At 39.0% G+C, this 23,276-nt stretch overlaps 1 non-coding gene across 1 annotated transcript; it reads right to left on the reverse strand.

Annotated features, from left to right (window-relative positions):
* Window positions 1–17,622: 17,622 nt before the first annotated feature.
* Window positions 17,623–17,704, reverse strand: TRNAS-GCU. The gene has a single exon. It is a non-coding gene; the product is annotated as a tRNA-Ser (tRNA).
* Window positions 17,705–23,276: the final 5,572 nt, after the last annotated feature.

Consider the following 23,276-nt stretch of genomic DNA (forward strand, 5'->3'; position numbering starts at 1 on the left):
AAACAAATAAAGAATTTAAGGATCAGCTTTCCCATTTCTGCTCCAAAAGATCATTGGAATTTTGGTAAGAATTGCTTTAATTCTGTAAATCACTTTGCATAGCATTGCCATCTTAAGAATATTGTATATTCCAACCCACAAATATAGATGTTTTCCCATTTATTTAGATCCTCGTCAGTTTCTTTCAGCAATGTTTAAAGTTTTCAGTTAACAAGTCATTTGGCTGCTTAAATTTATTCCTAGATACTTTTTTATTTTGGATCCTATGATAAAAGGAATTATTTTCTTAATTTCCTTTTTGGATTGTTCATTGCTGGTGTGAAGAAACACATCTGATTTTTGCATTCTGATCCTATACTCCACAACTTGCTAAAATTATTTGTTAGCTACAGTAATGTCTGTGTGTGTGTGTGCTGATCTTTTCATTTTGTTTTTGCATTGTTTCTCTGTTTTTTTCTAGTCTTTGATTATGTTTAAGGAAGTTGATTTAAAATCTTTGCCTAGTAAGTCCTGGGTTTCTTCAAGTATGGTTTCTGTTGATATTTTTTTTCCTATAAATGGACCATACTTTCTTGTTTGTTTGAATGCCTTATAATTTTTTTTGTTGAAAACCAGACGTCTTAATATTATAAGGTGGAAATCAATTTCTCCCCTTTCCCCAGAATTTGCTGGTGCTGATTGTTGTGCTTTTTTTTAAGTGGTTTATTAAAGGAGTTATGTGTTTATTACCTTTTCCAAACTATTTTCACAAAGATTATATTTCTGATTATGTGGTGTCTGAAGTCGCTGATTTATTGTCTTGGTGGTCAACCAGTGACCTGACAGAGGCTCCCTTAAATGCCTGCAGCCAGAAAGAGGTGGGTGGAGGGAGAGAGAAGAAGAAAGGAACAAAGAGAGAGAGAAAGAAAAAGCAAAAGAAAAAAAAGAAGAAGACTTCTCTCCTGGTCTTTGTAGCTTAGCACTCCTTTACACGACTAACCCAGGTCATCCATAACTCAGCCTTATCCTTCAGCCAGCCTGGTTTTGCAGAGGCTGTTGATCTGCAACACGAGTTCTTCAACTTTGAAGAAGCTCGTTCTTCTTTTCACATATTGTGTTGCTTAGGCTTTTGTTTTTTCAGAGGTCAAAAAGTATAGTTTAAAAGGTGCATTTGCAACTCTGATCACAGCAGCCTTGTCCACAGATCTACTCCCCTCCTTATTAAGCCAGTTGTTTGTTCTTCACAGCTTGGCAAAGCAAATCTACTCTAGTGAGTGTAGTAGGCTGGTACTTCATTTTTCTCTAAACATCGGTGTTTGGAGATAATAGTGTAAATTCCTAGCCTACTAAGTGTAATGGATGATCAGGCTGAGTGTTGGATAGCTAGAAAGGGGAAGTAATTTCAGGACCCATTAATGGCACAGCTACAACTCAGATTCTACTGACTGTGGCTATGTAAAAACACAAGCCCAATGTACCAGGTATGATAGATTATACTTTGTAGAAATGATCATAGCAATGTTCCCAGTCCAGATGCTCTTCAAGAACTTTGCCTTTCCCCATTAGGAACTGGAGTCTATGACTCCTCCTTTTCTTTCTTTTTTTTTTTTTTTTTTCAATTTATTTATTTTCAGAAAAACATTATTCATTATTTTTTCACCACACCCAGTGCTCCATGCAAACCATGCCCTCTATAATACCCACCACCTGGTACCCCAACCTCCCACCCCCACCCCCTGCCACTTCAAACCCCTCAGATTGTTTTTCAGAGTCCATAGTCTCTCATGGTTCACCTCCCCTTCCAATTTACCCAAATTCCCTTCTCCTCTCTAACGCCCCTTGTCCTCCATGCTATTTGTTATGCTCCACAAATAAGTGAAACCATATGACTCCTCCTTTTCAAACTTTGTGGGAGAGAGTCTACAAATAGAGTATGATAGAAGTGATATGTATGATGTCCAAGGTTAGGTCAAAAAAGGCAATCTAACTTCTGTTTGGGTCTCTCTTGGGACATTCATCCTCTAGAGAATAAGGCTACTATGAGTAAGCCCAGAACATGGGGCCCATGTCAAGAAAAAGACTGAGGCCCAAAACCCTGAGTCAGCCATGAGACAAAGTCATTTCAGATGAGGATCCTCCAGATTCCAGTGAGCTACTATTGGGGAGGGAATATGATATGATTTGAATGAATGACCTTTCCACACTGAGCTCTGCCCAAACTGCAGATTTGTAGGCAAAAGAAATGATTTTTTTTTAAGTCATTAGGTTTTGTAGTGGTTTGTTAGACAGCTATAGAAAACCAAAACAGCAGGTCTTCCACATTTTTAAGAAAAAAACTAAAATCTAAATGTTCAAGTGAAATTTCTAAATTTTATATATAGTGAAATTTCTAAATTTTATATATTAGCAACTAATTCTAAATTTAAAGTACTATCTGCAAGTCACAAAAAACATTTTTAGGTCATTTTAAGCCCTCTGGTCACAATTGACAGTTTACACAGTATCTCAGTTAATTGTCACAGTAATAATAAAGCTGCCAGATAATTGCTATTACATTCATTTTTCAGATAACCCAAGAATCACTGAATAAACCAGTTCAAAGTGACACAGCTGGTAAGAAGTATAGTCATGATATGAACTCAGCAAAATCTATCTGCTTTTCCCTATACCATACCACATTTTTAAGCTTAATATAGAAGACAGATTATTTCCTGCTTCTTTTAATCCTTGCATATATAGTTTATTTAGAATTAGTCCTTAAGTGATTTAATTTCTTTCACTCTCTATCCTACGGGAGCTGTTTTCTTTTTCTTATACTTCATTTCCCCCAAACCCCTCACCTCCAGCTTCAGTCTTTCTCTTGGGTTCAAGAAAGAAAATGATTAAGCCAAGGAAGGTGTCGATGACTCTTCAATGATTTGCAATGAGACAGGGTCATGGTGTGGGAGAGTCATGCAACCAGCACTGGCCAAGTTAGAAAAGCATACCTCCTACCTATCACTGGGCAGAGTTTTTCATGCCTTCAGGATTGTTGTCTCGTGATTTTTAAAATGTATTCTTTATAACCCGTTATCATTTCCCAGATCCCTTTTGCTATACAAGTTTAATCAAAATGTGACCCAAGATTCAATATCTGGAAGTCTGTGTCAGTATATCTATTTACGTATAGGTGAAAGACACAAAAAGAGGTTGTGATTGTTGTTGTTGGGTTATTTTGGGGGGTCACCTTTGAAAAATAAAAAAGGGAAGACAGTGAGAGCCACCATTATTTCGTTGGTGATTATAAACCAAGAAAAAGGCAGAAAGGCCTATCATTATTTTTTGGACAACAGCTTTATCTTGGGACAAACTCAACTGGATCAAGAAAAACTTTTATACTTCAAATATAGTGTGATAAATTGGCTTACATGATAATGGTCTTCTTTTCTTTTTATTTTTTTTCTGTCTCATGTATTTTATTTTATTTTCTGTTTTATTTGATTTTCTTTCTTTTCAGTGTTCCAGAATTCATTGTTTATGCACCACACCTGATGCTTCATGCAATATGTGTCCTCCTTAATACCACCACCAGGCTTACCCAACCCCCCACGCACCTCCCCTCCGAAACCCTTAGTTTGTTTTCTTTTTAACTATCTAGATACTTCTTTGATTCTTCCTTAGTGCATTTTATTCTGGTTAGTATAGGTCTGAAACACATTTCAAATAAACTCCTCCAAAAAGTTGATCTTGTAACTTCGAAACCTACTTAGTGCAGCTTATATCATTTTGGTACAATTGAACTCACAGATCATGGGATATGGTTTTTTGAACTGACTGGGGGTATGGGAACCCAGGATTTGGCACTGGTACTACTGATTTAACCTGGAAAATTCCCAATATCTATGGGATTTTCTAGTTGTAATAAATGGATTATAACAGTTTATCCACAAGCTGTTTTTTTTTTCAGGTAGAATAATTTATTCATTAATTCAGTAAGAATTGCTTGGTCACTTACTCAGTGCCACATAGTATCCTGAATTAGGCCAATAATGTTCCTGCCCCTGAATGAGACCAGTACAGGCCACAGTAAGAACTTTAGGTTTTATTCCTAATGTAGGAGATCATTGAGAGTTTGAGCATGGTAGTCCTGTGATCTGATATATTGGATTTCTATGCTGCATATCAAATTACCACCAAATTAGCAGTTGAAAATGATACACGTTCATTATCTCACAGTTTCTGTGGGTCAGTACTCTGGGCATGCCTTAGCTGGTTCCTCTGCTCAGGATCTCCTGTAACTGCAGTCAAGATGTCAACTGGGCTGTTAGTATTTGGAGGTTCAGATGAGGAGGAATATGCTTCCAAGCTCTCTCATGTGTTTTGGCAGTATTCATTTCCTTGTGTCCAGAGGATTCATGATGACTTCCTTCTTTAGACTCAGTAAGGAGAGTGAAACTGCAAAGCAAGTCTCCTAGCAAGGTGGGGTCTTATATGACATCATGGAATTCCATTATCTGTCCCATATTCTGTTGGTTAGAAGCAAGTCACAAATTCTAACCACAGTGAGGACCTGAATCCACAAGCTGTTTTGAGAATAGAACAAAAATATGTCACTGTGTCAGTCAATAAAATTATTTGAAGTAGAGTCTTTGCAAATTCAGAGTGTTATTATGCTTTAATTATTTTCTTTGAAAAAAGTCTCACATCAGAGGCTATTTTGTATTTCTTTTCATTACTTCACAAATAAGAGATTTATTTTGCAACTCGTCTCAAATTCTGCTCAGGGAAAAATTGGGTCTTGAGATTTGAAGAAAACAAAGTTTTTTTGTTTTTTGTTTTGTTAAGAAGATTATTGTGTGATAACATAAGTTTGTGAATTATCTGATCGTATAGCATCAGTGTGGAATGTATTAATGTTAAGTAAATTTACACATCTTCTCTCTCTGCTCCATGGGAAGACCTGTCTCCCCACTACTACATTGTGTTTGAACTTGGTCGTGTGACTCACTTAGACCAATGGAATGGTAAGTGGACATGATACATGCTACATCCAATCAGAAGATTTAAATTCAAATCATGTGTGTGGTTTGACTCGGTCTCTTGCACTTCTGCCCACCATCGTGAGAAAAGCCTTCTCTAGGTAAGCACTGTTCCTTCAGCCTGGCTCACAGAAAGATGTGCATATGCACCAGATCTATGCATGACCTGCAGTTTCTATCTGAATCAACACAGCTGACCTGCAGACTTGTAAGAAATACTTAATTGTAAGCTATTAAGATTGGTGGGGGGAGGTTGTTATGCAACATTTTTGTAGTAAAAGCTGATTAATTCACATATTAAACACCTTTTTATTTACAAGATTTCTCGGGACATATATTATTGTTAATGACAATTGTGGATCTCAAAATTAATTGGCCCTATACTAGATTTATGGGTTCCAAGGAAACACTATTTTAAAATACAATTTTTAGCATGGCTTTTTTTTTTCCCCAGCATTCTATCTTTTCAAAAGTGGAAAGGTTTAAGGTTATAAATCCTATTTTGATACAATTCAGTATTAGCTGTGGCTTTATTGTAGGCTAACATCCCCTAATATAGACTAGTAATCTAATATAGGAGTCAAGAGCAGTAGCTTTGCTACTTTAAATGCAAGACAAACCTTGCATTTAAATCCCAGTTTCATCACTTAGGAGTGAAGGAAATTCATGTTCATTCTCTGAAACTGAATGTCCTTATTGGTAAACTTGGGATCATAATAGTGACTACATCATGAAATTGTAGTGAGAATTAATTGAAATAATAGATTTTGCACAGTGCCTGACCCAGTGCATTAACTTAATAAATAGTAGCTAATACCACTATTTTTAAAAGTCCGATTGTATAAAATTCTGTTTAGATAAATTGGAAGTAGAAAAATAGTAAGACTAAAGAATATAGAACAAGTTGATTTTTATCAAAGAACAGATTATTCAGGAAAAATTATCCTCTCTATCATTTGAGAGTCCGTTTTTGACTAAATTCATCTTTCTGGTTTCCAAGTTACACTTTCATATTATGGAATTCAGGTTTTCCTAATGTTCACCCTCCTCCACAGACAGCCCCCTGCTCCCTCAATGCAGGGTAAAAGCCAGGCAAGACAGTGACAGTTGGTATTCTGCCTGCCTTTACTTACATGAATGGAATAAGCACCATGCCTGTAGCACCCCAGGTGGTTCCCAGAACTCACCATTCTTACAAACCACCTGCCCAGGCCAAATTAGCAATTTCTCCTCCTATTAAAATCCAAAGATGGAATTTGGAATCACATGAAAAGTTTCAACATTTCAAAGATTGAAATAGAGCTTCTCTAACCCCTGCTATGATTACTCTGCTTTAAGCATTAAGAGGAAATGATCTTTTAAAAGGTGGAATAAGCAAAAGGGGCAAACAGTCTCCTCTGGTCTTTCTTGGGAATTTTTAAGGCATTTCCCCCAAAGAGCCCTGCAGGCCCTCTAACTGTCCAAAGCTTGTTCATTGTGCCAGAGAAGCAAATATATCTAGAATTGCTCATTGGGGTAATATTTAAGTCAAGGCTAGATTTCAAGCTCAGTTTAAGCACAACATTTAATTTTTTTTTTTTTGAGAAGAAAAATTTGCCTGTAAAAATGCTGCTTTTCTTTTAGAGCGATCCATAAACATGCCTTGATTTTCACAATGAGAAAAAAAAAAAAAAAGAAGTAGGCTTATATTTCTAAATGTAGATGCCCTGAGTCAGGGTGAGTAAGCTAAGTGAATCTATTCATTTTATATATATTTATAACTCTTCTTACCGTACACTGAAATTCTCCAAAATTTCCAGGGATTCTTTCTCATATTTGGTACCATTTAAATCATTCCCCTCCTACAAACAAGCAAATGTTAAAGTCAAAATGGCATGAGTAAATGGCATTGGGAATTTTATAAATTCAATATATAACATTCTGAAGTTTAAAAAATAGTTCTGAAAGCAGACACACTAATCAACCAAATTATTTAAGGTAATGAGTAGTGATATGAGGCTAACTTCAACTCTTAGGGCTGATTTGTTAACACATTTCTCAATAACTGAAAGTGATGTCCCTTTCAACTCTTCTTGCTGGGAGGAAAATTCATAATGTCCATGCCTACATGAAGACAATGGAATATAAGACTGTTAAGCTGGTGGCAGCTGGGATGTGTCACAGAACAGAGAATTTTTATGTGTGATAAAACATGCATAATACAGAATTGACCATTTTGACCACTTGCATTCACATTGTTCTGTACCATCAACACCATTCATCTCCAGAACTTTTTCGTTATCCTAAACTAAATCTCTATATCCATTAAGGAACAACTCTCATAGCCCCACTCCCCCAGTCTCTGAAAACCAGCATTCCACTTCTGTTTCCATGAGTTTGAGTATTCTAGGTACCTCTAATAAATGATACAAATACCATACAATATGTGTCCTCTTGTGTCTGGCTTATTTCACTTAGCATAATGTTTTCAAAGTCCATCCATGTCATGGCATACATCAAAATTTCTTTTCTTAAAAAAAGCTGAATTATCCATTGTATACAATACCACATTTTGTTCATCCATTTATCAGTCAATGGGCACTCTGATTCCTTCTACCTTTTAACAGTTGTGAGTAACGTTGTCATAAACATTGGTATACAAATACCTCTTGAAGTCCCTGCTTTCAATTTTTTGGGGTGTATACCAAGAAGTGGAGTTGCTGGATCATATGGCAAATCTTCATTTAATTTTTTTAGGAAACACCATACTGTTTTCCATAGCAGATGCCTCATTTTACATTCCCAAAAGTATGCACCAGGGCTCCAATTTCTGCATGTTCTTGCCACCATTTGCTATTTTGATTTTTGTTTTTGTTTTCTTTTGTAATAGCCATGCTAATATCTGTGAAGTGTTATTAAACTTTTGATTTGCATTTCCCTTATGATTAGTGATACTGAGCATCATTTTAAGTGTTAATTGGCCATTTGAATATCTTCTTTGTAGAAGTGTCTATTCAGCTTCTTGGACCATTTTTAAATTGGATTGTTCAGTGTTTTGATTGTTGTCAAGTTAGCAAAATTTAGATGAATAGCCTAGTTGTGGTGGATTTGTCCTCTCAAAAACTGTAACAAAAAATGAAGATAAATATTGTAATGGGTCATATTTTACTTCATTGTTGAAATGATTGTTGAATAAATATAATACATTTTTAGTCAGTGAAGGGAGATTTATTTTTCATGGAACCCATTCCGAACGAATCATGTACTTCTATATTTAGTGGAATTCTCCCCTTCCACAGGTATTTCTTTTGGACTCCTAAAATCAGAGAACACTGTCAAGAGAAATGTTTTCTTGTGGTATTTCTCCTCTCATCTCTTTCCTACCTTCTGTTTGCTCTTTTCTTCTTGCTGTGAAACAGCAATGTTACTGGCAGCAGGATCGTTTCTATTTGTGTTGGAAGCAGACCTCCCAGCCCAGTTGGGGTGAATTGGAGCCACATTCGGTATCCTCCTGATCACACAGAATTTTGTCACCATGCCCTGTACCATGCCTTCACCTGACTGCTTGTTCAGCTGGGCCTTGGACAGGTCTCCTCAGCACTTAAAACTCCTTTCCCCCTGTGGGTAAATCTGTATCTGACTTCACCTCACATAACTGTGTGATGATGACCTAAGGCCTGGCCTGGAAACTGCTGCAACTGCCTAGGCTCCTGGTCCTTCTCTGCTGCACCCTCACCATTACCTGCACAAAATGGATCATCCGAACCTCTGCCCAGCCCACTAACTCTCTACATCATCCAACAGCCTCACTAGAGATATTAATAGACACATATAACCACCTACCCTGAGTCAGGCACTGTCCTTGGCATGTAATAGTAACTCATTGAAATCTTATAATAACCCTATGTATCCTATTATTATTCCCATTTCACAAATGTGGAAACTATGGCAAGGAGCAGAAAAACAAATTGCCTGGGGACACACAACCAGTAAGTGGTGGGAACCAGGGAGTAGCTCCTATGACTTCTTAACCACCACTGCAGGCTGCTTTTGGGATTTGCTTGACCCCAAAGGAAACTTGTCCAGGTCCTTCTCCCTCCCAGTCTCAACACCTGCCACTCACCAACCCTCCCCCAACCCACTTTAAAGCAAGTTATCAGGAGGAATAATTGCAGCTTTGAGTCTTTTTATTGAAGATACACTTTAAGGCTGAAACATAGAACTTGGCATTAAGGATATTATTATATCCTTCTCTCAGCTTCATCCAATCTGCTGTCATCCCTTTTCCTCATATTCTTGATTGATGGACTGATGCGCCATTGAGGAATTGCTAAATTGAAACAAAACGAGATCAGGGTTGAGTTAATCTTACAGCTGATTTCTATGTAACTCTTGTTTCTCGTGAGATCAGACTCACAAAGATGAACCATGAGGATGGCCGTATGTGGCCACAGACCAAGACAAAAATGCTCCAATTATGATTTATCTTCTTTTTTGGAGAGAAATTATTAGAAAGGGCAAACATTCTAAAATAATACAGTGATTATAGTCTGTGGTCAGGAATCTAGAATATTAATATGTGACAGCATCATAACTGAAAATCCCCCGCTAATTCATCACAGCTCCTATTTGAAGTTCCCTCAAATCACTAAATCCAAAGCCAAACATGTTGTCCCAGATTCTCCTGCATTGAAGATCTTTGCAAGAGGCCACAAGTCTGAATTTATCAAACCACAAAGGGATTTCAGTTCTTTCTCCCAACCCCCAGCTTGGAACTGAATTGCATGAGAAGGCTCCTAGCCCAACAGTGTGGACAGGTCACACCTGTCCTCTGGTGAGAGAGGAAAAAAATGAACAGTTTCAGAGAGATGATAAAAACCTGGCCCCAGAAATAATGGTCATCTGAGGGACCAGCTGTAAAAAAGATGGAAGGAGTCTAGATGGAAGGAAAATGTCAAATGAGGAAACAGAGAAGGAAGGAGAGCAAGTATAGGCAGAATCAGTAATGAATGACAGAAAGGGTTGGTCAGCACTCTGCCATGAGTTACCTCTTAGTTAAACGCTTAAACCAATGTAGAAACTGAGGCACAGAGAAGCGTGGATGCAAGATTGCTCAGCATCGAGGTAGAGAGGGAAATAAAGAAAGGGCTACTCTGCTCTGCAGAATGACTTCTGGCACTACGGTTTGCAGTGTTGTTCTGGGTGTTGTAGCAGATTCTCCAGAGTACGTAACAGAGGAGAGGCGGTAACTGAAGAGAAGGGATGGCATAGTTATTATTGACAGATGATATAACTGAATTTTTAGAAAGGCTAAAAAAATAGTTACAGTTTTAGAATACCCAAATAAGGTGATGTTGCTAGATACACAGCAAATACACCAAAACTAAATAGCTTTCCAAATATACGCAATCATTTATTCAAAAAGGATAAGAACCTATATGAATCACATGAGCAAAAATACACCAAAAAAAAAAACCCACAAAAGAATGGCTTTAAGAATAAATGTGTAAAAGTAAAACAGAAACACCACCACAAAATTTGCCTGAAGATCATAAAATCTTAGTAATTGGGAAACATAGTGCAAGACAGAGGATGAGTAGATTATGGCACAAAGTCAGTTTTTCCCAAATGAGTGCATCAGATGAATAACTTCCATTAAAATCTTGATGGAATTTCTTTTGAATATGTTAGAGAAATTTTTCTGAAAATAAAAATAGACCAGAATAGCCAGGACTTAAAAAAAGGAAACAAACAAACAATACTGGGTGTGGCTCCTCTTAGCAGATACAAAATGCAACACCTAACAGTAGCTACCATGTGTAACCCATCTGTGATAAATACCATGCCATGACTTTCCAGAACTGCCACATTTCCCTTTCCCCAACAACCTTATGCAGAGGGACCACAAGTACTCCCTTCCAACAGGAGCCAGGGAGTTTGTGTACCACTTCACAAAGGCACACGGTTAATGTTGTATAGCACCCTCTAATTCAGTACCCACCTGCCATGCTTCGAGCTACAAAAGTTGCCATGCTTTGAGCTACGAAAAGTCAAGCCAGGTGGAATTGGTGCCTAATCAACAATGAGTCAATGGACCAGAAATGAGTAGCCTGGATTCACTGTTAAAAAAACCACCTCACCCCCCCAAGCAAAGAATATCTTTAAGAGGTGCTGAGCAATTACTTGTTTATTTTAGAAAAAGAAAACAAAACATTCTCACATTATGTGACCTACTAAAACAAAGTATAACAGGATTAAGGAGCAAAATGGGAAAAAACGTGGGGCACCGGGTGGCTCAGTGGGTTAAAGCTCTGCCTTGGGCTCAGGTAATGATCCCGGGGTCCTGGGATCAAGCCCTGAATCAGGCTTTCTGCTCAGCGGGGAGCCTGCTTGCCCCTCTCCCTCTCTGCCTGCCTCTCTGCCTACTTGTGATCTCTCTCTGTGTGTGAAATAAATAAAAAATCTTAAAAAAAAAAAGAAAGAAATGGGAAAAAACGAAAACAAGTACAAAATAATCTCCAACACAGAAAAATATGTGAGAGTCTAGCCACTCTCGTGTTGGAGAAATGCTTTCAATGAAAGAAATCTGAAGGGAAAACTAATAAGAAGATCTAATGATTCAAAATGTCAAAGATATCTTAACCAAATATCTTAAATTGGTTAAAATTGTAATCAAATATACATACTGAATGTAGAAAGTGCCCATATAGCCTAATAATATGTATCAAGCTGATTGAAAGTTCTTGTCCTGTGATTCCCTATTCTTTTTTTTTTTTTTTATTCCCTATTCTTGTTCAAAGACTTTACTCTAAGGGAAGCCACCAGCAATGAGGCCAAAGATGAGAGGGTCTGCCCGGCAACAAACTTGGTAAAAGTTGCTAAATCATCTAGCTGGAGAAACAAATTCAATAGAAAAAAAAAGATTAACTAATTCTGGTGCATTTCTATGATACATAAGTTGCCATTAGCATGGTGTTTTCAAAGAACATGTAATGAATGGGAAGCTCTCAGGACAAAAGTTTGAGTATATGTACATCTGGAAAAGAGAAAAATAATTGTCAGATTATACACTAAAGGGTCAAAGATGGTGATGGGAGGGGGTGGGAATTACCAGAAAGTCTTCTTTTTTTTTTTAATTTTATTTAAATTCCAGTTAGTTAACATACAGGGTAATAGTTTCATATGCACAATTTTGTAATTCAACACCCCCATATAATGACTAGCGTTCACCACAGGTGCACTCCTTAGTCCCCGTCAGCTGTTTATCCCATTCCCCACCCACCTTCCTTCTAATGGCCATCAGTTTGTTTTTTCAGACTGTCTCCTGGTTTGTCTTTTTGTCCCTCGGCTCATTTGTTTTGTGTCTTAAATTCCATATATGTGTGAAATCATGTGGTATTTATCTTTCTCTGAATGACTTATTTCACTTTGCATAATACTTTTTAGTTGTAGCCATGTTGTTGCAAAAAGCAAGGTTTCATTCTGTTTTTATGGCTGAGTAATATCCCATTGTCTTAATCTTCTTTATCTCCTTTATCCATTCATCTGTCAGTGGACACTTGGACTGTTTCCATAATTTGACTATTATAGATAATACTGTTATAAACATAGGGGTGCATGCATCTCTTTGAATTAATACTTTTATGTTCTTTGGGTAAATATCCAGTAGTGCAATTGCTGGATTACAGGGTAGTTCTATTTTTAACTTTTTGAGAAACATCTATACTGTTTTCCAGAGTGCTGCACCAGTTTGCATTGTCACCAACAGCGCAGAAAGTTTCCCTGTTGTCCATATCCTCGCCAGCACCTGTTGTAGAAAGTCTTACTTTTATGCTCTCTTTTTAATTTCTGTAATATTTTACTTTTTCACACTAAAAATAATCCACATTTGTAATTGGAAAAGGAGAAGAAATTTAAAACTAAAACACTAGATTCAAAATTGCATATCAAATATTACTATAAATTTTGGTTATTCATACATATTCTATTTATTTATTTTTTAAAGATTTTGTTTATTTATTTGAGACAGAGAAAGAGAGATCAGAATTAGGCAGAGAGGCAGGCAGAGAGGGAGGGGGAAGCAGACTCTCTGCTGAGCAGAGAGCCCGATGTGGGGCTCGATCCCAGAACCCTGAGATCATGACCTGAGCTGAAGGCAGAGGCTTTAACCCACTGAGCCACCCAGGGGCCCTTATTTTTTTAAAAAAAACCATAGTAATTATCAGAAAGGAAGCATGATTGGTAGTTATTTCTTTCTTTTTTCTTTCTTTTTTTTTTTTAAGATTTTATATATTTATTTGACAGAGAGAGAGCATGTGCACAAGCAAGGGGAGCAGCAGCAGAGGGAGAACCATGTTCCCTGCTGAACAGGGAGCCTGACATGGGGTTTGATCCAGATCATAACAGGAGCTGAAGGCAGACACTTACCCAACTGAGCCACCCAGGAGCCCACTTTCTTTTCTTTTCTTTTTTTTTTTTTTTTCTTTAAGAGCTTCACAATTTTATTCCAGCACCTTTTCTTTTGTCAGAGAGATATGGCACAGGACACTTCTTAAAAGCAGCAGGACTTCATAACTAATGCAAACAGGGTGAGATATTGAACTCAACTCAGTTGAAACAAAAGTCAGGGAAGTTTTTTTAAAATTTTTTTTAATTAATTTATTTATTTTAAGAAAAACAGTATTCATTATTTTTTCACCACACCCAGTGCTCCATGCAAGCCGTGCCCTCTATAATACCCACCACCTGGTACCCCAACCTCCCACCCCCCCGCCACTTCAAACCCCTCGGATTGTTTTCAGAGTCCATAGTCTCTCATGATTCACCTCCCCTTCCAATTTACCCAAATTCCCTTCTCCTCTCTATCTCCCCATGTCCTCCATATTTGTTATGCTCCACAAATAAGTGAAAATGTGTGATAATTGACTCTTTCTGCTTGACTTATTTCACTCAGCATAATCTCTTCCAGTCCCGTCCATATTGCTACAAAAGTTGGGTATTCATCCTTTCTGATGGAGGCATAATACTCCATAGGGTATATGGACCACATCTTCCTTATCCATTCGTCCGTTGAACAGCATCTTGGCTCTTTCCATAGTTTGGCGACCGTGGCCATTGCTGCTATAAACATTGGGGTACAGATGGCCCTTCTTTTCACGACATCTGTATCTTTGGGGTAAATACCCAGGAGTGCAATTGCAGGGTCATAGGGAAGTTCTATTTTTAATTTCTTGAGGAATCTCCACACTGTTCTCCAAAGAGGCTGCACCAACTTGCATTCCCACCAACAGTGGAAGAGGGTTCCCCTTTCTCCACATCCTCTCCAACACATGTTGTTTCCCGTTTTGTTAATTTTGGCCATTCTAACTGGTGTAAGGTGATATCTCAATGTGGTTTTAATTTGAATCTCCCTGATGGCTAGTGATGATGAACATTTTTTCATGTGTCTGATAGCCATTTGTATGTCTTGATTGGAGAAGTGTCTGTTCATATCTTCTGCCCATTTTTTGATATGTTTGCCTGTTTCGTATGTGTTGAGTTTGAGGAGTTCAGGATCCAACAGCACATTAAAAAGATTATCCACCATGATCAGGTGGGATTCGTCCCTGAGCTACAAGGATGGTTCAACATTCGCAAATCAATCAATGTGATAGAACAAATTAATAAGAGAAGAGAGAAAAATCTCATGATCCTCTCAATTGATGCAGAAAAAGCATTTGACAAAATCAAGCATCTGTTCCTGATTAAAACGCTTCAAAGTATAGGGATAGAGGGAACCTTCCTGAACCTCATCAAATCTATCTATGAAAGACCCACAGCAAATATCATCCTCAATGGGAAAAGGCTTACAGCCTTTCCGTTGAGATCAAGAACAAGACAAGGATGCCCACTTTCACCACTCTTGTTCAACATAGTATTAGAAGTCCTAGCAACAGCAATCAGACAACAAAGAGAAATAAAAGGTATCCAAATTGGCAGTGAAGAAGTCAAACTCTTTCTCTTCACAGATGACATGATTCTTTATATGGAAAACCCAAACGACTCCACCCGCAAACTACTAGAACTCATACAGCAATTCAGCAACGTGGCAGGATACAAAGTCAATGTGCAGAAATCAGTGGCTTTCTTATACACTAACAATGAAAATACAGAAAGGGAAATTAAAGAATCGATTCCATTTACTATAGCACCAAGAACCATAAGATACCTGGGAATAAACCTAACAAAAGAGGTAAAAGATCTGTACTTGAGGAACTATAGAACACTCATGAAAGAAATTGAAGAAGACACAAAAAGATGGAAGACCATTCCATGCTCTTGGATTGGAAGAATAAACATTGTTAAAATGTCTATACTGCCTAGAGCAATATATACTTTTAATGCCATTCCGATCAAAATTCCACCGGTATTCTTCAAAGAGCTGGAGCAAATAATCCTAAAATTTGTATGGAATCAGAAGAGACCCCGAATCGCTAAGGAAATGTTGAAAAACAAAAATAAAGCTGGGGGCATCACGTTACCTGATTTCAAGCTTTATTAAAAAGCTGTGATCACCAAGACAGCATGGTACTGGCATAAAAACAGACACATAGACCAGTGGAATAGAGTAGAGAGCCCAGATATGGACCCTCAACTCTATGGGCAAATAATCTTTGACAAAACAGGAAAAAATATACAGTGGAAAAAAGACAGTCTCTTCAATAAATGGTGCTGGGAAAACTGTACAGCTATAAGTAGAAGAATGAAACCCGACCATTCTCTTCCACCGTACACAAAGATAAACTCAAAATGGATAAAAGACCTCAACGTGAGACAGGAATCCATTAGAATCCTAGAGGAGAACATAGGCAGTAATCTCTTCGGTATCAGCCACAGCAACTTCTTTCAAGATATGTCTCCAAAGGCAAAGGAACAAAAGCAAAAATAAACTTTTGGGACTTCATCAAAATCAAAAGCTTCTGCACAGCAAAGGAAACAGTCAAAAAAACAAAGAGGCAACCCACGGAATGGGAGAAGATATTTGCAAATGACAGTACAGACAAAAGGTTGATATCCAGGAGCCCACTTTCTATTTCTTTTTTACTAATTCTTGTACTTTCAAAATCTGATGTGTATTATCTTATTGTTTCAATAAGAAAAAATAATGTGCTAATGTAAATACAAATCTCAAAATTGTTCAGCTTTTCCGCTTCCAGCAAAGCAGATTTTCGGGTGTTGTTTCATGGTATGCACGAACAAGCCATTTCACATGCTTGTGTCTCTGGTTTAAGTTATACAAAAGCCATCCCATTTTCCCTTGTAATGGTGTCATTTAAATGTTCAGGTGTAGGTGGGTGTAGTGTGGGTGGGGAGGACAAGGCCCCTTTCCCCAGCATCACATTCAGGAGTAGTGGTGGCAGGTTGGTGGTTAGGAAGCCTGTGGGACAGAGCAGAGACCTTCACGGCTCAGGAGGACATTAGCAGAAGAATGTGGCAACTGGATATTAGAAGAGTTTGACCCAAGGAAAAATTTCTGGACAGAGACTGTGTAGAATTTTCCCTTCTCCTGCACTAGGGAGAAGGCAGCATTGCTGGCAGCGTCTGGAGCTGCAGGTGGGACAGATTTGAACAGCAACGGGATGTGAAACTTTTTACTGAATATTTTTTTACAGTAATGTTCGTATTTGAAAACACAACTTACTGCTGTAAATTCTCTTCATCTCACCTGACGCAGCCAGAGTGAACTGAGAGAGGGCTGTAGGGTTCTGTAAACAGTGAGAGGAGCAGGGAAAGTAGGAGTAACTGTTCGGAAGAAGAGAGGAATGTCAATTTGCCCAGCACGTGTCTCTCCGTGTATCAACATCCCTTTCCCTGCAGAACATGTTTTCCTACCTCCTCACACCCTGGACTCTTTTTACCGACTTTTCTTTTCACACCATGCTAATTCATGCCTTGCGTGCCTTTTTTTATCCCGCTGTGTGGCTGACAAACCTCAAAGTCAGTAGGTGGTCATGGAATTGTGCCCCAGATCCTGTAAGGGAAGTAGGTGCGGAGTTGACATGACTCAGGACAGGATCTTTCAGCACCAGTTCTGGGAGCTTCCAGATTATAGAACACACGTCCTATCGGCCGCGAACACACAGGGGCACCTCATTTGGGCCCCAGGCAGGCAGAGAGGCCAGACAGCACCTGTGTTCCATGAGGTGGCCTTCCTCCCGTACCCACGATTGGCAGAGCCGTGTCCGCAGACTTGGCAGCCTAAACAGGCAGGACGTTTCCAAACATAACCCGCCATTGAAGAGATCAGTGTTATTTCGCCTGCACGGGGGTGTCACTGGCAGCCGGTCTATCTGACTTCAGCTGACACACCAGCCAGGCCAGGTTCGGCCAACTCAGAAGTCTGGCTGGGGTTTCCATGCCTCTTGTACACCGTCAGGAAAGAGCTTATTCTTACAGATTGCTCATTAATTGGCAAAACAAACATTTTGTTCTTTAGTGTGATTTGGGTACCAATTCCAAGGCACAGATGTATATTTTTAGATCTTCTTATGTGACACTTGGATCTTCTTGTCATGCAATTTTTTTTTCTTTTCTTACATCCCCTGGTGAAATATTTTTCTCACAAAACACCAAAAACTCACACAGCCAGTCCAGCAGGGAAACTGAACGACGAGGGTGGGATTCGAACCCACGCGTGCAGAGCACAATGGATTAGCAGTCCATCGCCTTAACCACTCGGCCACCTCGTCACTTCCATTTGTGTCCTCTTTTATATATCATTTAAAGAGCAGTCAGAAGAGCTGTTTATTACCCCAGTCCCAGGAGAATAGAGGCCCAGCGGTCGATGTAGGGAGATGAAAGATTGAACAGCAGATTATTCAGGCAGAATGTTCCCCTCAATACATAGAGTATCCCAAGTGCTTTTACCCTTTGTAAATCTGTTCAGCATGCCTGCAAAAGTGAAAGTATAAGCCTTTTTGCTTTCCATGGAAAAAGCAGGGAAATTAAAAGTGAGAGGGGAATAAACAATCCTTAACTTTGGCATAGCTGAAAATAGATGTCTTCTTGGGTAATATTTTCATTCTTTCCTGGGTTATGGGGGAGGGTGCTTTTAAACATCCCCAGGCCCAGGCCATACCCAAGAACAATGAAATCACAATTTCAGGAATTTGAGCTTGTAGATCGCCACAGTGAGCAACAAAGTCTGAGAACTACCATTTTGTTAACCTTTCCAGTGCCCTGGTCTCTCTGTGTACATGAGTGTTTGGGGGGATGTCACCTCAAGCTGGCATCTGATTTGGTCCCTGGAGGAGGAGTGGTGTAGAAGGGCAGGGTCCATTCCAGCCCAGAAAGGCACAGCAGCACAAGCACGGGAAACAGAATTCTGCTTTGTAACAGCAATCCTGGTAACTCCAGAGTATCTGCAGACCCTCAGGAGACTTCCAGGAGCCCCTCATGGCTCTGCTCACATCCCTGCCTGTGGGGAGTCTCTAAACGGCTCTGGGTGCATAGCAACATGGGTCATATTTGATCACTTCTCACTCACGCCTCACCTCCTAGAGAATGTCATGGCTGTCAAGGACTGCATCTTTCCTGTACGTTCTCTACATCACCTATGTTTTAGGATCCGCTAAATATTTTTAAGGGAATGGGTAGATGAATTAATCAATTGATATCAATATTACCTTGGTTTGTCATCAATTCATTTCAATTCATTATATGTTTATTAAGTGCCTTTTATGGAACTGGCCCCCTGGTGTAGACTCTGGAGCTATAATTCCAAATAGGAGGGAACCCTTGCAAATCTTTGGTGTCAAAAGTTTCCCCCAGGACCCCTACAGCACAAGGCTCCTCTGTCCTGTAACGTGCATGTTAATTCCCACTCTTCCTTTGATTTTTCTCACACTGCCCCTCCCTCTCCATGGAAGATTTTGGACAGAGAGAAAAAAGTGTATTTGGGATTGAGTCAGCTCCTGCAAATGGGTGCTGAAAGCCCTGCTTATTTTAGTGCACATGTTTTACACCAGGGCTACCTTTAGGATTCTCTCTTCAACTGGCAGGGGGTGGGGAGTGAGTACTTATTCAGAGAGGAATAGAATTTAATATAAACATTCCTTGCCCTCCTTCCCACCCTCACCCTCCAAAATTACCTGACACTGAGGGCAAGAACCTGGTCTCAGATTGTCTATAAAACCAGCTGTTCCAATATCTGAACTCACAGAACTGCCCTCCAGTTAATTTGGAATTTGGATTGAAATCGTGTTTCAAGTTTTGCCCTAATTCAGTCAGCCAACAGGTATTTCTGGGTCCTTCATGGAGACCTGGTACTGTACCCTTAGATTTTATTTCTCTGGAGCCCAAAAAGGGGAAATCCACAAAACTAATTCATAGGTTACAGCAAAATGTACAGATTGGTGTATTCCCCTGCCCTGTGAAGACTCTGTATACCTTCTCCTGCAGGATACACATGTTGTCTTTCCTTAACAGAACTTTGCACCCATCCAACATAGGTGCTTTCTTTGGCAGTAAATGGATTCTTATTTGAGAGAGAATTGCCAAAAGGTCTTGTTATGGGGCTGCTATTTGAAGCCTACATGGAAGTCAAAGATTCACCTGGCCATGACTTTGAAGGAAATGCCTTTGTCTGAAATCTCTGAATACTGTTTATGCCCTTACCTGTTGGAAGAGATTTCCAGAGAGCTAAATGTCATGAACTTTAAGGTCCAGGAAATAGAATCTTGTTAGCAAAGGCTTGTGTTTAATTTTGTCTTACCTCCTATAGTGAGGAAAACGTCACCTAATGTTACATAAAAACTCCCCTATGTTATTGCAGATCTTAGAGCCTGTCTTAAAACAGTCCCATCCAGAAAATTCCAAGTCAGGAACAAAAGTGGTGGGGACCAGCCTGAAGCGTGATGAACTTGTGTTTAACAGGTATTTCATTTCTAAGAAAACTGACCAGTTGAAAGCACAGTATGTTATTTATAAAGTAATGACAGAGGGGCGCCTGGGTGGCTCAGTGGGTTAAGCCTCTGCCTTTGGCTCAGGTCATGGTCTCAGGGTGTTGGGATTGAACCCCCATCAGGCTCTCTACTCAGCAGAGCCTCTACCGCCCCCCCCTCCTGCCATCAACCCCACCACTGCCTGCTTCTCTGCCTACTTGTGATCTCTTTCTGTCAAATAAATAAATAAAATCCTTAAAAAAAAATGATAGAACTTGAAGATCGAGTGCCCATGATGACATTTTGACAAATTTATACAACGTGTGCAATTTATAATATGAGTTATTAGAATAGTTGTGGTTTCTGCAAATTTTACATGGAAAAACTGGGGAATGCTTGATGCTTGACTAATCCACTATGGAGGGCCCTCTGAAGAAGAGGCGAGCCATGTAGCAAGTGCCCACAAGTGTAGGTGATTCAAAGACAGTGAGGGTGTCTTTCATAACTGTCCCATAATAATTTATATTTACTTAACAATTGTGGGAGTCGATCTCAAAGTTTAGGCATAATGTTTTTTAAATGCATGGTTTGTTTCAGTACTTATGAGCCGTAATTAGAAATAATATATGGGGGTGTATTTTGCTTTCTTTATTACTCTCTTTTGTTTCCTGAAATTTAAGCTGGGCTCATATGAACAAAATGGGACCTTATCTTGGTGGAATATCATAGTGACAGAACTACCATGATAAAAAAAGGACTCTTAGGATAGTATTTGGATAATTAAATTCTAATGTAAATGATGCTGTCTTCAACCCTCGATTCCAGTACACTGAGAGTCTCTCTTTTCTATGTAGCAAGTAGGCAGTACACTAGTATGTAACCAGCCCTGGTAAAAATAGATTTTTCCCCTAAATAGTATGCCATAGGGGCACCTGGGTGGCTTAGTTGGTTAAACTTCTGTCTTCGGCTCAGATGATGATCCCAGGGTCCTGGGATTGAGACTCACATTGGTCTCTCTGTTCATTGGGGAGCCTGCTTTTCCTCTCCCTCTGCCTACTGCTCCCACTGCTCATACACTCACTCTCTCTGTCAAATAAATAAAATCTTAAAAAAAAAAAACAACAGTATGCTCTAGCTCATCATAAATATTCATTAGCTTTTAATTATCTGGTGAAATACAATTTAAAAATACTATAATATCCTGAAAGCACAAAGAAAATACTTTTCATTTGAGAAAAGCAAACAAAGCAACCATTTCCTTAATCCCTTTAAAATTTTCTGTAGTTTACGTTTTTGAGAATGCATTTCCTTCTAGATTTTAAAAATAATGTAAATATTTATGCAGCTACCAAGATATGTTAAATTGAATATATATTATATTTGTATTTCTTTTTTGGTGGTTCCGGACTCACTCTATGGACAACATAATTTTGGGAGACTCACACAAACTACATGAAAAATACTTTTAAAATTTATTCTATTTTGATTTCATTAATAAGTGAATTTTTCAATGTAAACAACAACAACAAAAAGATATGGCATATCTCCTATATGCACCTAATCTAGGGCTAATGTAATTTCTGTAACCAAGTTCTGCAGGTTTTATTCCCAAAGCCATGTTTTAAAATCCTTTTCCTACGCTCCCAAAGTCCATGTCCGCATCTCGCTGCAAACACACCAACCATGCACGCTGCTGTATGTTTTGAAGCGAAAGTTTGAAACGCCAAAGGAAAGTTCATTAGAACAACTTTGTAATCTTGAAAAAAATCAAATATAGGAAATGTCCAAAGTATTTCTATTTGTCTAGCAAAAGAATGTTAGAAAGTAAACAGTGATTCTGAATTATCACCAGTTTGATTAAATTTTCTACCTCTTTAGGTTTAAGAATTTTTTTTTTTTTTCTTCCTCGGTCTCAAAAAGCTTCCTGACATAAAATGCATCTATGTGAAGGTGACACTTTACACTGTGTTTTTTTTTTTTTTAAGATTTTATTTATTTATTTGACATACAGAGATCACAAGTAGGCAGAGAGACAGACAGAGAGGAAGGGAAGCAGGCTCCCTGCTGAGCAGAGAGCTAGATGCGGGGCTTGATTCCAGGACCCTGGGATCATGACCTGAGCTGAAGGCAGAGGCTTGAACCCACTGAGCCACCCAGGTGCCCCTACCTTGTGGTTTTTGAAAGGTGGTGGAGGAGTTCCTAGAGGAGAAAGAGGCTGACACAAAATACAAGTGTCATTTTTCCCTGGGAAAAGAGTGTCACAGTTGTTCCTGTGATTTTAGCAGTGACAGTGTTTCAAAAGGATACCTTAAAACTGAAACGGGATTTCTGAGTTTACAACTGCCTTTGTAAATCTGGGCTGCACTGCCCAGTTTTTCACTTTCCTGTGTAAAGCGACACATCAAAGAGACTGGATATTCTCTCCACCGCCTGCCACCCTTGCCCATGACCCAGGCTTCAGAAAACATAAAGGTGGCCCCCAGGCTGACTCAAGCTCTGGTGTCTGCGAGACACTTGGGGCCCAGCCATGCTTTTTCTTTCTTTCTTTCTTTCTTACATGTGCTATATTTCCAGGTGGATAAACACCTGGTTCAACCTTTTGTTTACTTCAGGAAGGAGGTATCAGAACCACAACAAATAGAAAGAACTTCCCTCCACCTGCTCGGCAGGACGAAATAATCCATAGCGAGTTCCCTGTGTTTCACTTTCTTTGTTTTGCCGTAAGAACCGTGCCCCTCCCCAACCCCGCCACTGAAAGTACTAAGTGAACTAATTGTTGCATTGTTTTTCTTGGCGTGATTTTTTTGTGTTTTATTAGTTTCTCCACGTCACGTTGCTAGTGATTTAACTTCACCCCAGCATCTGAAAGGCAGCAGTCCGATAAAATAAGTAAATTAATAAAGTATAAAGTGCTTCCAAGCCCGGCAGACACCTTTTTGTATGCTGTGATTTTACTGCTCTTCCCAGCTGATATTTATAACTCAGCCATATGTGGTTATAAAGATTTATTATGAGCCTGTGGAATAAGTTCTGTTAATGTGTACAGAAAACGTCCAAGTTTTGACTCTGTAAGCCTTGGGGATTTCTAATAAGATGAAGCCATTTGATCACCAGCCAAGCAGTGTGCCGTTGGAGTGAGGCCTCGGACTGACAAAGGGCTTAGCTATGCGTCCTAGACTATACTTGCCCTGTGTGTGGGTTTGCTCAAAATGTTTGCAGAGCTCAGGTAGGTATTTTTTTTCCCTCATCACCATCCTCATATGAGAAAAGATTGAAGTTTGAGACTTTGTTGACTAAAGTCAGAATGGAAAATTTTAAGACGATAAATAAAGGCCAAACTAAAAATGCAGAAGTATAGAGCCATCAGAAGTATAGTGAA

Source organism: Neovison vison, chromosome 8 (genome assembly GCF_020171115.1).
Source record: "Neovison vison isolate M4711 chromosome 8, ASM_NN_V1, whole genome shotgun sequence".
NCBI lineage: Eukaryota > Metazoa > Chordata > Mammalia > Carnivora > Mustelidae > Neogale > Neogale vison.